Source organism: Pseudopodoces humilis, chromosome 2, assembly GCF_049639895.1.
Source record: "Pseudopodoces humilis isolate 2021_Gansu_Grassland_sample_001 chromosome 2, ASM4963989v1, whole genome shotgun sequence".
Taxonomy (NCBI): Eukaryota; Metazoa; Chordata; class Aves; order Passeriformes; family Paridae; genus Pseudopodoces; species Pseudopodoces humilis.
In genome coordinates this window covers 67,970,493-67,985,398 of record NC_142201.1, presented here as the reverse complement: position 1 = coordinate 67,985,398, position 14,906 = coordinate 67,970,493, and the positions used below count along the sequence as shown (strand labels likewise).

The following is a 14,906-nucleotide window of genomic DNA, read 5'->3' as shown; positions in this document are numbered from 1 at the left end:
GGAGAAGTATGGTGAAATTTATAATGCAACACCTCTCAGAACACGTACAGTGCCATCTCTCCCCGTGTCACTTACCTGTAACAAGAAACTCTGAAGTATAATAAAGTTCTGCCACTGCAAGGTGCTTTAAGCGACAGCAAGAAGGAAACAAACAACTGGCTGTAAATATTCTGCTTGGCTCCCCTGTGCTGGGACTTGCAAAAGAAAATAGGTGGTTTTAAAGCAACGTAAGTGAAACAAATGATAATTACCATTTCCCCAAGGGTCTGAACAGGAGCATAAAAAGCAAAGCACTGCTGTTGTGTTTTTGATAGTGCCCTACACCATGCTGTTCTGCTCTCCAGGTACTTCCTTCAACACAAAAAACAGGTTCAAAAGTGCTCTAACATCTGCCATGGTTTATCTGGAGCAGCCAAAGCACAACTGCAAGGCTTCATCACTTGTATAAGTTTGGTTTTTTTTGATCATCCTTGTGTTTCTTTACATGCCAACCAGGTTATGAGGGGAAGGATTCCTCTTGACTAGCTTCAGCCCACTCCAAAGCAGACATGGGGACTTAGGGTATCATCTCACCCACCTCTGTAACCAACAGGATATGACAGGCACCTCCAGGCATGAACTTCTCCCTTTGGTACAAAAGATGGGAGCTATGGCCCTACGGAATTACCTGCTCTCCTTATCTACTGCAGTACTGTAGCAAACATCTACAGAAACTCCAGCAGACAGATGCACAACACAGAAGACAGGACTGCACCTAAACCCAGCTGAAGCAACCTTGACGAATTTTAACTGGTCTTTCTGTGGACACTTATTAAGAGGTGAAAGCCTTTGAACAGTCTTAGGGGTTTTAACAACTCAGACATGCACTTTCCTCACAAGAGCAACAACTCCTCCTTATTCTTCCTTTCCTCAAAAATAATAGTGTTTTCTGATGAAAACCTTGGATTTCAGGACTGTCCAAGCACTGATCCTGGCACTTCCAGAGCAAGCATAAACATTTCGCTTCAGCTCTTCTCCAGTTACTTAGCTGTTACACTTCTCACTGTATTGCTTGTGTTGGTACCTTTCCTGAACTATAAAGCTGCTAGCAGCCAAATTTCTGTTCCTGGCTCCCAGAAGTTCTCACTTCCAAAATCCCAACAAACACCCATTGTTTTTCTCCTCCAAGATGTAGCACCTCCACCCTGATCCATCAGTCAGCTGATGACTTCTGGGTGTTGTACCTTCATTTTGCTTGCAGTGCCAGAACATTTTGCTCCTTTTTTCCAGCCAACTGCACAGTCAGAACAGTCATGCCTAATGTACCTGTAGTCAGCACAGACAGACAGGCAATGGTACAGCACTTCTGCACTTCAACCTAGATCAGCCAAGTGCTGTATTCTTCTCAAGGGCCTTCTCTCAGCTTTTGGAAGCTATAAGCACACAAACCAGCCTGTCCCTGCAATGTGAGACAAAGAGCAAGAGTCTTCACACCACATGTGTTACAGGTCACCCTGTTTTGTGTACTTTTTTGAGGGAGAGAAACAAATACAGTGGCATGCAGCAGCATCCATTGCTTGGGATGATCTCACATGGGTCATCAACCAGCTGCCAGGCAGCGTGCAACCCCAAGTGAAGTTTAACCAGAAACCTAATAATAAAAGACTATATTCTGGTTACCTCAGATAACTAATTCCCTCTGGAATATTTTCTAAAGATACAACACATTATTTACTTTGTTAGCTGAAACTGCATTATAAAGGGGTCACTTCAAAACAATCTAGTTCTACAAACTCAGCAATGCATTTTTGCCAACTAGTTTAAGAATTTGTCACCAAGCTATTCTTCAGCTTAAGGAAACAGTTCATTTATCAAATCACAGTAATTTCTTGTACAGCATTTACTCCTGCTGCAGACACATCCAAATAAATCTCCTATACCAGAATTCCCAAATGAAGGATGGGGAAATATAGGTAATGAAAATAAAGTAGGATAGAGAACACCCACCCTGGGTTACTAACTCTGGGTCAGAATTGACTGCAGCCAACCCTAACCAACTCTGCCCAAAGCACTCAAGTAGCTCTCCACACCGTGCAGCCTCATGGTGCTGATGGTCAGTAGCACTAGGTTCTCCACATACAGAGTTAAGTCAGCAGCACTTCATAGCTCATCCTTCAGGAGCGGCAAAAGGGCTGTGTCACATCCCCATCTGCCTTTGTCACCAAGATGGTAGAGCCAATAAATCCCATAAGGATCAACCCAACATCTACCCAGCACATCTGCAGACAAAGTAACTCACTCTTTTAACTTTCTGTCCCACTCTATATGGGTCAAGAGAAGAGCATTAAACTTGCCGCTTTGTTTTCTACTCACTTAAAGATGGGATACAATTGGAAGTGACATTTCTGAAAGGCTACCGAAGTCTCATTAACCTGTCCTTAAGGCTGAGGAACTTGCTAGATCAAGAGTGAACTAAAGGTAGTGGAGGCAGTAATTACAATAAGACCCCTGCCCTCTTTCACTCAAACCGTATTTCTCTCTTTCATCTTTCCCATCTGCTTTTTCCTCTTTTTCCACCACTCCTTTCTTCCCCTCCCTCTTTCACACACCAGGCTAGCAACTGTGCTCAAGACCAGCTAGATTGGAACTCGCTCCTGTCATCTCAGAGTCATGCTATTGTTAAGGTTGGAAAAGGACTCCAAGACGACCAAATCCAACCATTTATGTGTCACACAACTTAAAGCAGAGACACAGAGCTCGGGCACACCAGCATGAGAATAAACACTACCTGCCATATGGCAACAGATTACACAGGAAAAAGGAGGGGGGCAAAAAAAAAAAAAAAAAGAAGGGAAAGAAGAAGGAAAAGAAAAGGGAGTGACAAATCTTTCAACGATACACCTCGGAACTGGTTTCTCCAGAAACTAGTTAAAGAGTTACTAGCTTCCTCTTCTTTGAGCCAATTCCTTCTGTTTAGAAAAAAATATTGCAATATACTCCATGAGAAGGCAAGAGCATATTGCGTCTCACCCATACTCACAACTGAACTGCCTGAATTAGAAGCCTAGCTGGCCTCAGGTTTCTGTTACAGCCCACTCAAAACAAGAAGTGCCTTCTGCACACACCTCCTCGCTGTTAAGCACAGCCCTACAAGCAGCAAGGCTCAAAATTTTACAAATACCACCCAAGTGGCATAAGTCGGAGACTAAACACCCATTCATTCCCCTGCCCAAGAAAGCGTTTTATTTCAAAGCCAGTGTGACCATCTAAAGCATGCGTGTGATGGAGAACAGTCAAGGTCTGATCCTGTCAGATCGTTCAAAATGCAAGCTACTTGAAGTACTTGAATGCAAAGTAACTTCCAAAGCCTGCTCCTGCTTTCTGCCAGGGTCAGCAATTGCAGCTATGGAGCCTGTGCCATTACACAGTCTTTTACATCATATGGAAAGCTTGTCCAAAAACCATGTCAGATGGCCACTGAAGGCAACAGAAGTCCACAGAGTACCTGACCAGAAAGATAAATTTCTGTCTCTTCTTTCCATGTTTTCATTGTATTTGCCTCTAACTTGGACACATCAGACAGTCAAGCATCAGTGAGCAAACGAGTGGTTTCAAGAGGCATTGCTGTGCCACTGCAGAGGGTCCCACATGACACTTGCATTGCCATCTGGGACCACCACGTTTTCACCACTCACCCATGGCTTAGCAGAGTCCACAGAGATGGGCAAAGGGAGGCAGGGTATGGTATCCGCTAGTTCAGCTGATGTTTGGCTCACCATACTGTTGTTGCTCAAGCACAAAGTAACATTTGCAAATGACCACAGGCAAGCGGCAAAACCACCGGGCTAAGAGCCAGCTGACTCATGAACCTTCAGCACCATAACGCCTTAGCTCTTCTGCCCCAATCTGCAGCCGCTGTAGAGCTGCAACTGCCTTTCTGTCACAAGTCTATACAGCACCTACAAAAACACCACCTTGCTCCAAACCTAAGGGCTTCCAGCAGCTGATAATAGAACTAACTAGCAGTTCGCTATGGAGTCTCAATCCTCCTCTCCAGCGTTAGCTACTGACAAATTTCCTCATCAGGATTTTTAGTGGGTGCCGCATGCTCCACCCCATCTGCCACCCACATTCACACATACATGTGCAAAAAAAGAGATGAGACCCATCTGTTAACCAGGACAGCTGCCTGCAAAACGCTGACAAGCCAAATGGAGATAATTCCGTCCTGGTCACAGGAGCAGCAGGTTCGGGAGCTCCAGACTGCAAGTCCGGCACTCAGTAAATTCTCAGCCTCCTTTTCAGCCCAACGAAGGAAGCAAAGCACAACACGGCAGTCCCTCGGGAGCAACCCTGGACATGGAAAGGCCGTCAGGGACACGGCCCAGGGTCTCTGCTCGGCACTTGGGCCTTCACCTCCAGCAAAGCATGTTCCCTGCGGCGCTGCTCGTACCCCAGAGAAGACAAGCAAAAAAAGGGATTAGCTCGAGAACAGGCACATACGGATGTATGCTACCCAACCCTGCCCTGGCCTTCTCCATCCCTGGCAGAGGGCAGGGGGCGGCTCCGCGGGGGCACACGCGCCGGCAGCGCCAAGCAAGGCCCTTCCCGCCGGCATCCCGGGGGCGGCAGAGGGGCCGCGGCACGGCCCCGGCAGCCGGGGGTGAGGGTCGGGCGAGGGGAAGGCAGGGCAGGGGAGCGCTCCGGCAGGGACGTGCCGCGGGGGCCCGCAGGGGCGGCAGCGGGCCGGGAGCGCGCAGCGCCCGCCGCACCGCACAAAATGGACGCACCGCGTGGGGCCCCCGCCCGCTCCCTCCCAGACTCACCCAGCCAGGGGGCCCGGGCAAGCGGCGAGGCAGGGAAGCGGCGGCCCGCGGCTCCCCGCTGCCGCTTTAGATCTGCGGCGCCGGCCCGCCCGCGCGGCCCTAGCTCCCAATGAATGGGAGGCTCTTCTCACGTGATGCGGGGCTGGGCCGGGGGCAGCGGGAGGCTGGGGCGGGAATGCCTGAAGTGCAGACCCCGGCAGGGAGAGCATGGCTGGGGGGCGGCACACGTGGAGGAGAGGGCACCTCCATCAGGCAAGGAAGGGGCTTCACAGGCCGGCCACCTGCAAACGCCTCAAGCCGCTCGTTCGCCGTGGACTGAAAAGTTCCTCGGTTTCTCTTTTTCTCCTTACGCTCCCTGGGAGTGAAAACTGAGGGGTTGGGCAGAATGATCCATTCACCTGTAACGCACACCTTGCTCTGATGGGTTCTGCAGAACATGGTTGAACAAGAGATGCCAGCGTGAAATGGGTGCAGTGGATAATCATAGGATGGTAAGGGTTGGGAATGGACCTTAAACATCACCCAGTCCTAAACTCTCTTGCTGTGGGCAGGGGCACCTTCCACTTGACCAGGTTGTTCAAGGCATTATCCAGTCTGTCCTTGAACACTGCCAGGGTTGGGGCATCCACAGCCTCCCTGGGAAACCTCTTCCAATGTTTCACCACCCTCACAGTAAAAAATTTCCTAGTATCTAACCTAAGTTACTCCCTTTTCTTCTTGTCTGTGAAAAACAAGGTTCACATATTTTTTATAGAATTTAAAAGTTTAATAAAAAGACAATTAGGAGATAAATATAATGTAAAGTATACAGATATGGCCGGGTGTCTTTGCATTCAGCCAAGAGAGCACACCTTACTAACAAAGGATTGTCCCTTAAAAACAGAATCCTACTGCATATTCATAAATTCTCATACATGATTCAAACGTTCCTCTTAAGTTTTGGATGTTTCTTTGTTTAGTTTTTGACTTGCCCCCTTCTCGATAAATCAATCTTCTTGGCTCCACCAAGTTTTACGTTCTCAGATAACAGAAATGCAATAAATACCTCCCCCAGCACTCTGGTCACTGCTGTCCTCATCTGGACAAGATAATCTAAGAATGGAGGGGGGTCTCTGACCATCTTTTTCAGTCTTTGGGTTATACAAACAAAAGTAGTTTTTATTTCAGTACTATGCCATAGCTCAACACATATGTATATTATACTGCTATTTCTAAGTTTCATCAATAACAGAAATAGAAGGAAATATATTAATATAACAAAGTTTTCTAACCTTATACCTATAACATTAATTTTAATATATGCGAAAAGCCAACAATATAATATGTACCTATAACATTGTCCTAACACTACAGCTCCTGACAAGGAGTCCCTTTCCAGCTTCCCTGTAGGCATCCCTAAGATACTGTAAGGCTGCTATGAGGTCTCCACACAACCTTTTCTCCAGGCTGAACAGTCCCTGATAAGAATGGCAGAACAGCATTTTACTCACTTGATAAGGATAAGGGAAAACATTTTACTTCTTACCAAGGACAGCAGAACAGAACAGCACAGCCTTGGAGAAATAAATAAAGATGTAACTTAGGCAAACAGAAGTCATTCAAAACGCAAGCAGGACACCAGCTCAGCTCTGCAAGGCTGAAAAAGTAGAAGTGAAACAATGATACTGTACTTAATCAAAAGCAGGGGTCGAAGAACAGCCCCCTAAAAAGGACACTGCACTTTGGTGATGGACCCCAAAGAACCATAGAAGGACTTTGATAAGGGATACGACTGTGTAAAATAAAGCCAAGGAAGCGGAGAAAGCTAATGAATATGTAATCATTTATGATATAAAACTCTACACCTGACACTTGGGGCATCAATTAGAGGAAATAGCTTCCAAATGCCGAGCATGTTATAATAAAGGATACCTGTTATCTATTCAGAACTATTCAGAACTGTGCTAGAAAGTTTCTATCTGGCTAATTTTGGTATCACCGCAACTCTCTCTATCTGTCTTCACAGGAGAGGTGTTCCAGTCCTCTTATCAACTTTGTCATCACCCTTTCGACTTGCTCCAACAGTTCCATGTCCTTTTTATGTTGGAGACACCAGAACTGTACACAATATTCCAGGTGGGGTCTGACAAGAGCAGAGTAGAGGGGGAGAATCATCCTCAGCCTGCTGGCCATGCTGCATTTGATGCAGCCCAGGATTCAATACTGGTAGACACCGGTGGGCTTGGATTAGGCTTTTGACATTACCTCCCATGAAGCACCATGCTCCCAATCTGGAAAATACACTGTTGATGAAACTTCCACAGCTGACCCCAAAGCTACAGCAAACAGCCCAAAAGAGCTGTGGATGTTGAAAGAACAGCATGTGTCTGTGCCGCGCTCAACAAGATCCCATTTCCATTACCATTCATAACAGACCACTATGGGAAAACTGTCCAGTGTGCTGCAGGATGAGACAGCATCTGAACCTGAAGCTTGAAGAAATGCCAAGATTCAAACTGTGAATAAATAAAGTGGAATTCTAGAAAGGAGGAGAGTGATGGTTAAGGAAAGAAAACCAAATAAGCAGTGAAGAACATCTGGCTGAGCAACCAATTCAAATTGCATCAGAGGAGGTTTAGATTGGATATTAAGAAAAGCTCCTTCACCAAAAGGGTTGTCAAGCATTGGAACAGGCAGTCCAGGGAAGTGGTGGAGTCATTCCTGAAGGTATTTAAAAGATGTGTAGGGACACTGAGGGCTTAGTGGTGGACTTGGCAGTGCTGGGTTAATGGTTGGACTTGATGATCTTTTGCAACCTAAATGACTCTGTTTAGAAAGAGATTGGGAGATTACAGTGAATCCCAAAAGCCATGTGAGACGGCTGCATGGGACAAATGGTACTAATGAAACAAAATATGCTACCCAAAAGAACTATCTTTCTAGTAGAGCACCTTAATTGAAACATATGTTGTACACGGAAAGTAATTACGAAGCTGTAATCAATAGCACTGAAACTTTAATACAGTCCTTATTTTGACATTTAACCATAAAGAAATACATCTACTTGGTGGAATCATGAAAAAAATGCTGGTAGGAACCACATTCATTAAATAAAATGTTCTTTTTTAGGGCAAAGGTAGAGCAGTAGAACAGTCCTTCAGTGATTAAGAGGCAAAGGCATAAACACTAAAGAAATAAAGAAGGAAATTGTTTAATGTCATTTACTTACCCACTGGAGAGGCTGGAGGACATTTTGGGGGTAAACATTCACAAAAACCCCTAAAACAATGTTTTACTGCTGTGTTTCTTCATCAGCTACTCCACGTGAGATCAACAACTATACCTGTCATGTTGCCATCTGCTTCTGCCTATCACTTCCATAGAGCCCTGGTTCATCTCCTGTGTTATTAATAGATGTGGTTGCATAAATAGAGGGAGCAGTGGTCTGAGATAATGGCTCCTAAAATTGTTGTTCTGGAAGAAAAAAAACTAACCATCTTTTATGCCAAGCTGAAGTACCCAAGGACACCAAGTACCAATTAATAGGAAAAAAACCCCAAGCAAACAATTGTTCTGAAATTTCTCTTATTCTTGCTAGAATTAAACTCTGCGTTCAAAAATAATTTGTTGCACCTTAATCCTTCCTTGACCTCAAGCCAGTCAGCTTGTTCTAGTTCATTTCAATCTGTGGAACCCATCCATACCAACTAACAGTATCTCAAATAATCCTTAAACACGAGCTGTCAGCACAAGCCTGTGGCCACTCCCTGTTTACATGCAAGCACCCTATTTTGGAGGGTAAGAGGATACAGTAGTATGGGCATTAACCCATTTTCTGTCTTCAGCAAGCTTAGTAGACTAACAAAAAAGCAGCCAGTACAGCTGTTTGTGGAACAGTGCTTTGGGACATGCCCTATGTTTAACTACCAAACACAGATGTGGGCTGGATGTGTGAAACTAAGTGTGAGATTAATACTGCCTTGTCTACAGTAAGGCCATGATAGATAAGGCAGTGAGGAGGGCAGAGCTGCTTTGACTTAAGGAGTTCAATGTTTCCTGTAAAACTGATCAAGCCAAATGTGAATGAAAATGTAACAAAATGTGTAAATGGAGAAATGCAGCATTTGGCTACCAATTTAACCAAAAACAGTTTCCAGTGGTTAATGGCCTCTAACAGGACATGTCTGAAGTCATCCAAGATGTCCCAACAACATCTGAATCATTTGTATCATCCCAGTCTCAGAGGCTAGACTTGTGTTACTAATGAAGGTGGGCTTGTTCTCTGTCTTTGAGGGTACGTGGCACAGCACAGCTTACATCCATACAACAAAACCCTCTTCTCCAAAACAACTCCACAGCAGGGTGACCACCTCCAAATGGCTCACTGGGAAGAAGAATCTGATGCTATCCCATAAACTGTGCACAGGCATTTCCTGGGAGAGGGTTGTCTTGACCATACCTGCAGCAGAAACTGTTTAGCACCATGGGCAGTTGAGGACTGGTACACCATCCTGAGCCCTCACTGTTCTTTATTTGCTGGTGATACATGATACAGGTGTAGCCAGGGAGGCTGGAGCTTTGCTGTGAACTTAGAACCAGAGAAGATGGTTTTGGACAGGTGACTTTGGCATTTCCTCATGAGCGGCCCAGACACCACACCAGTTATTGTAGATTTTAGCCCCCAGAACATGATTCATTTACTTGCCAGAAGAATAAGACATCTTCCTCAGAAGATTTTGTTCCCAGAGCTAAATTAACTTCCTGGCATTACAAGCCTGGTACCCCCCACTAGGTCTGGCCCTTGATGATCCAAAGAATGATCCAAATATTGTGTTTGATCTCAGAATCTGTACACAGCAGCTCCACTTCCTCCTTTTTAAATTTTGTTTCTATTTATACAGTTAACGAACTTTTCCGCATTCATCTTCATTTTCATCATTCATCAGTTTTTGACCTTCAAAACATAGCTGCTAGATCTGTTCCCATAGATTGTTTACATCTAGCATCCTTTCTTGAACAGTCAATTATCCAGGTAACTCTGGAGAATGTCCCTGCTAGTTTTCCCTTTGTTTAACATGCAAATTCCAGAAAGATTTTCTACCTCTGTTGTAAAATCTCATACGCTCTCATATGCAACCCCAGAGCTTGTCAAATTGATTAACTCCAGTCACTACTTTTCCTAAATTTCTTGATGTTTTCCCTGTGGAAAAGCAAACAAACAAACAAACCCCAGAAAAAAAAGATTTTTTAAGCTCTTCCCTATTCCATTGAAATGCTATCAACATTCTAATCCTTTTTTTTTTTTTTTTAACTGTAACTAGCTGTTATATGTTTACTACCAAAACTACATCCCAAAAACTACATCTTTTTTTGTTTGTGTATACACAAGTATAATGCCACATCCCTTTATTCTTGAGCTTGCACCTCTGACTCACACTGAGCTGTTGCCCATCATGAACCCCAGATCCCTCTCTGCAGGGCTGCTCTCCAGCCACACCTCTCCCAGTTTATACTTGTGCCTGGCTTTACATCATCCCAGGTGCAAAGTCCAACATTTGGACTTGTTAAACTTCATGCTATAAATCATAGCCCAGTGTTCCAATCTGTGTAGATCCCTCCGCAAAGGCTCCTGTTCCTCACAAAAGCCAAAAGCACCTCCCAGTTTGGTATCCCCAGCAATGGTGCACTGCACTCCTGCATGCATCTTTGGGAAGTACAAGAACAGGGCTTGATATGCGGATAGAAAAAGAACTCTGTAACTCGCAGAGTAGTTACAAGAGTAGGTATGAATTTATTCTGCACTGAGGTGCATGGGGGATATCTCCTCCGAAAAGCATGCACACTTTTGAGCTTTGGCTTTCTCTTTTTATCCTTTACAAACCAGGGTTACACAATACGCCTAATACATATTCATTTCTTAACTTCGCCTGTCTTTGCTTCATATTAAAATTAGTTCCACACCCCTTTGCGGCTGCGCACTGCTCGTTTTTGGTCAGTTCGGTGGTCATCTGGGGGTCTCTGGGATGAGGTCAGCAATTTTCTCCTTGGCTGAACTTTCACCTTGTCTTCTTGCACAAGCTCTTTTTAGTCCTTTGACCACTTTTGGACTTCGATAACTTTCCGGCATAGGGGTCCAAAGAATCTCTTTATTCTGTGGTGCCTTTGTCTTTGCATTCTTGTTTGTGTATTTTAGCTCTTTATCTTATCTTACAGTCTTGCTCCTTTCTTGCTCTTGTCAGTTCCCCCTCTCTTCTGGTCAGGCATTTCTTTATGCTTAATTCTTAATTTCTCTGTTTCAGGCTGGCCCTAGAACTGATCCCTGAGGAGCACCACTGGGGACTGGTCACCAGCTGGATGTAGCCCCCTTTAAAACTCTTTGAGCTCTGCCCTTCAGCCAGTCCTTCAACAAGCACACCATGATAGTTTTATGTGCCATGTTCTTCCATAGTCAAATCTTGTTTCTGTGGTCCTCTTACATTGCTCCTCTTACACTTGCACCTTCTTAACAGAATGGGTCAGGCTGGAAGGCACCACAGTGGGGCATCTGGTCCAACCTCTCTGCTCAAGCAGGGTCATCCTAGAGCACATGGCACAGGATTGCAACCCAATAGTGCTTGAATACTCTCCAGTGAGAATATTTTTTCCACTGCTTCTCTTTTTTCTTCCCAGCTTAGTCCTTGCAGTAATAGAGAGGTTTTGTTGTGCCTTCCTGCCTGAATTAGAGACAGTCTCTTCTTTAGCCAGGACCAAACTGTGATGGTAGGGCTCCATGTGCATCCTATCTACAGCAGGAACTACTAGCATTGCATCATTTCCAGTCTCCCCTGATAACCCAGGCAACCCGTGATAGCCAAATTCTTAACTCTCGCTCTGCCACTGGTCTAGGTGATGCTTTCTGAGCACATGAGCAAGTCCGGGATAAAAAAGCAGGCAAGCCACGCCACAAGCGAGGAGGCTGTGCCTGTGACCACCACCGCTAAGCACAGTGTAAACGATTAGACTTGACCCTGCTGGGATCAAGGGCGTGGTTACACCTTGAATCCCCAGGCAACCGTGAGGGACGAGCAGTCTCCCGCCCGGGGCCTATCCCGGACCCATCCCGGGGCTCATCCCGGACCTATCCCGGACTCATCCCGGGGCCCATCCCGGACCCATCCCGGGGCCTATCCCGGACCCATCCCGGGGCCCATCCCGGACCTATCCCGGACTCATCCCGGGGCCCATCCCGTACCCATTCCGGTGCCTATCCCGGACCCATCCCGGACCTATCCCGGACCCATCCCGGTGCCTATCCCGGACCCATCCCGGGCCTATCCCGGACCCATCCCGGTGCCTATCCCGGACCCATCCCGGTGCCTATCCCGGACCCATCCCGGTGCCTATCCCGGACCCATCCCGGTGCCTATCCCGGACCCATCCCGGTGCCTATCCCGGACCCATCCCGGTGCCTATCCCGGACCCATCCCGGGCCCGCGGCAGCAGAGCCGTCCTGCCCTGCGGCGCCCCCGTGAGGGCTGTAGGGGCGCTGCCGCCCGCCTCCCCCGCTGCCGTCCCCATTCCCTTCCCGCAGCGGGATCGGCGGGAGCCGCCCCCAGCCCCCGCCCGGAGCCCTGCTTGCTCGGCGGGGCTCAAGCCTCTAGTGGGTGTTGCTGGGGCTTCACCCTGTCACCCGCCGGGCCGCACCCCGGGTGTCCGCACCCCTCAGGGCCCCAGGGTTTATGGGGAGCTCCTGTCACAGCAATTACTGCCGGCTTGAAGGGCAGACCCTCTCTTCCCCGGCTTGATCTCCGACCACCAAACCTTCCTCTCTCCAAGAACGAACCAACCCACAAAGACATTTGGGCGCCTGAATCCTCTGATTTCAGTAGGATGTTGGTACCTAAATATATGTGTTGGTCTTGATTTCTCTCACATTCTCCAGGCAACGTGGAATTTCCAGCTGGGCTTATGGAGAAACTCCCCAAGAAACCCCCTAAAAACCCTCCTTTATTGATATAAAAATAAAGAGAAAATCCCAGCCGCCTAGCTGTGGAGCACCTGTGCTCCATAGATGTGGTGGTTGTGTTTCTCCACCAGAAATTACTTCCAACTGGAGGGGGAGGGATGACGTGTTATTTTTCTTCAGTAGGACTAATAAATTGAAGAATACCTTTCCAAACCACAAGCCATATATTACTCAGGATTACCAATTTGCCATCTGTTCCTGGCTAACAAACCTTTGTCGCTCTGAGCTTTTTTCCTGGCTCTTTTTATTTTTTTTAATTTTTGTCAGAATTCCCCCATCTAGACACTGCTGTCCATCAGAAAACTCTTTCAATTTCCTGAAAAAGTAGATCCTTCCAGGTCCATAGCCTGGCCTAGCTCTCACAAAGAACTTCAGGTCAGATCCTCTCCTTCAGGTGGCTTGTTTTGCCTTTTCCATCCTTTCAAACACAAGTGTTTCTTCTGTATTCAATAACCCTGCCACGATGAGACAGTTCAGGCCTGTATCTTCTCTGCTTTAGAGTCTCTCTGGTGCAGGGTAGACTGGCGAAACTGGGGTGCAGCCTGAAACCAGCATTTCCCAAGCCAGCATCTTTGAGATTGCTTCCTTCTGTTCTGTTCCTTCCCTCAAGCTGCACCATAACAAGGCAGTGAGAAGCAGATACGGACATCTTTTCCAAACACGAATGTGTTTCCAGTATCTCTCCTCACTAACTTTCCAGCAAAATCTGTGCCTTGTGCTCGCTCATGGGTTTTCCCCAGCCCCTGTCCTTTGTCTCCCTCTCCTGCTCTGAGATGGTTGCCTACAACCAGGAATTTATGAATGAACTTTTTGTGTAGTCTTCAAGGAGAAAGGACTGTCCTTGCAGGAAATTTGAAGATGACAATGAAAATGCAGCATGGAATTATGTGCATATGGTGATTCCTGTTTAAGCTTGCCTAATGTGGCCCATTCCTCTTTGGGCATTCTTAGTCACTTACTACTCTCTCCTAGGTTTGTAATACGACTTTCTTTTAATGCACATACCTTGTGTGCAGTTCTCTAAGACTTCATGGGTTTTGGCTGCTGTTTATGCTTCTTTTTTTCCAGAAAAGTAATTATGTTCCACCCCAGTTGTGGTGCCATCTAGAAATTCCCCAGCCTTTCCCTCCCACTGGTAGCCTTTGATACTTGTCTCCAGAGCAACATATCATCCTCCAGTCTCTCAGTAAAAAAACATGTGTTTGAGGCAAAACATCCGAGTAGCAAAACCAGAGGCAGCTCTGATCTTCGTCCTGTCCTCTCAGAGCCTTGCTGTCTCTGAAATGTAGCAGCTTGGTGTTTGCTGTCTCCAACTTCTCCCACTGTGTTTTGTTTCTCAGGTTCTGGCAGAGTTAAATTCAGACAGAAAATACCTAATCACCTTATGCAATGTTTTCACCCCAAACAGGACTGGTTCTCCTGGTATTTGGAAGCCAGGGAAGTGTTATGTGAAAACTTGTCTCCATCACTGGAAAAACCCAGGCCCACAATTTGGCCCGGTGCCTTGACCTTGAGCAGGGTTCACTGAGCCTGACAAGACCATTACTGTCTCTGTTGCCCTATGGCACTCCCTCACCGTGAAGCCACTGCATTCCTGCCCAGTGACACAATGACTGGGATGTCCTGGGATTGCTGAGGCTCATCAGAGCTGAGATCACTGCTCAGCAGTGCTCAGGAGGAGCACCAGGCTCCCACCCTTCCCAGTCACTCAGAGAGGGGTGGTGGAGAATTGCTTGTAGAAATCAAGAGTGAGTCCCTCTGCCTGGGGAGGAGATGGGTGTTTACTGTGACACCCTTTCCTCAGAGGTAATGAACTGATTCCTGGGAAATACAGTGTTATCAGAAATAGTAGCAATTTTCCTCAAAAACAAGGGAACAGTTTGACTCTGTCCCTGCAAATGAGATACATGACCTACTGCCCTGGAAGAGGGAGCACAGTGGGAAAGCAAGTTTGGGAGAGCCAACTGAGAGTGCTCTGGGTCTGGAGTGCCACATCATGAAAATCAAAACAAGTATTACAGGAGCATTAATAGTCACAGAGATCTGTCTTTTGCCCTTCAAGGGAGAGAGCCAGGCCAGGAGCACTGGAGCTATTAATTGAGTCACAGAGCAGTCAT

The 14,906-nt window shown here is 46.6% G+C and overlaps 1 protein-coding gene across 1 annotated transcript in view; it reads right to left on the bottom strand.

Moving 5' to 3' along the window:
• The window catches only part of SLC7A1 (solute carrier family 7 member 1), a 41,222-nt gene extending 36,320 nt beyond the window's left edge, over positions 1 to 4,902 (bottom strand). The window contains exon 1 of the mRNA XM_005516293.3: positions 4,806 to 4,902. The gene's annotated coding sequence lies outside the window, so the exon portion shown is untranslated. The remainder of the gene's footprint in view (positions 1 to 4,805) is intronic.
• Positions 4,903 to 14,906: the final 10,004 nt, after the last annotated feature.